At 46.5% G+C, this 1,279-nt stretch overlaps 1 non-coding gene across 1 annotated transcript; it reads left to right on the top strand.

Moving 5' to 3' along the window:
- The first annotated feature begins 818 nt into the window (after positions 1-818).
- trnal-uag lies at positions 819-900 on the top strand. The gene has a single exon. It is a non-coding gene; the product is annotated as a tRNA-Leu (tRNA).
- Positions 901-1,279: the final 379 nt, after the last annotated feature.

Below are 1,279 nucleotides of genomic sequence, written 5' to 3'. Positions count from 1 at the left end.
CTTCCGGAGAAGGGGGTGGGGTGAGCTAATTACATTTTGCCTTCTGTTACTATGTTCAGAAACTACCTTTTAGATTGATGTGAACAGAAACTATATTTCTAATAAGCACCGTGGAATTTAGCAAAATTTATTGAGTCGCTTCTCGTCGACTCAGTTGGTATCCATGTGGCTCATATCCAGGTGTGAACATCTCTGCAGCGAATTGCACGGTTAAGGCAAAAAGGCAAGGAAAGTGGCATCTCGAACTGGCTCCGAGGTCTGAGCATCCTCACAATGTGACCTGTCGTTCTCGGATTGTAATGCTACCTCCGGTTTTAGGGTGAAGAACATTCTTCCGGACTCTTATTCTGCAAAACAGTGACTGAAACGATGCTGCGCGGTATGATGTGGAACACGGCCTGCTCAGCTTTGTGCATTTTCCCTGTAGTCCGGTGTGTTTCATGTTCCGTGCAAACGTGAAAGTTGCCCTGTTTCGATCAAAGGGTGAAATCATTTAACAAAGCAAGAATCGAAATTGCAGTAATGTCAAGCAGCTCATGGTAATTTGACCAAATCATACCCGATCGTATGTTCTCACGCACTCACAGATACATTTGTAGTTGAAAAGATTCTGAGAAGATTGACTCAGCTTACCATTGATAGTTGTCTGGATTGATGGGCTATTATTATCTGCTGCGAAATTGATATTGTAGACGGGCACATCCCAGCAGCTGTGCGAGTCGGAGAGGGATCATGGAACCCTTTTCACGTGGCTTTGCATCTGCTGTTGTGCAGGAGCACAATTGGAAGTGCAAGAAAATGGGGAAGCGCGGCTGGCTGGTAGTGTGGCCGAGCGGTCTATGGCGCTGGATTTAGGCTCCAGTCTCGATAGAGGCGTGGGTTCGAATCCCATCGCTGCCATTTCTGCTGATCGTTTTCAACGACGCAGCTTGTTTAAATGCTGTTTCGACTCCTGCTGCATTTCTGTTGAAAACCGAAGAAAAATGGTTTTGCTTCCCGGGCAATTAACTGTGGTGTGGGAAAGTTCCGGCTTTTCCGGTGTCTGTGCTGTTATGATCGTGTTCGCCTCCCGCGTGGAAAATCGCAAACAGCTCTGCTGTCCCAGACAAGTTGAGCGTTTACTTGAACCGAATGGCGACTGTTATTTCATTGCTGTTGTGAAACAAAGTCCTGCGGTGGCACGACTCGTTGGCCAATGGGAAAATCGTTCCAATGAATTGCGATGTCACATGTTATTGAATTTCTTCCATTTCCTTTATTTCCGTCCTGGCGACATCGG

Source organism: Chiloscyllium plagiosum, unplaced genomic scaffold (assembly GCF_004010195.1).
Source record: "Chiloscyllium plagiosum isolate BGI_BamShark_2017 unplaced genomic scaffold, ASM401019v2 scaf_79041, whole genome shotgun sequence".
Lineage (NCBI taxonomy): Eukaryota > Metazoa > Chordata > Chondrichthyes > Orectolobiformes > Hemiscylliidae > Chiloscyllium > Chiloscyllium plagiosum.
This window is presented reverse-complemented; position numbering and strand designations above follow the sequence as displayed.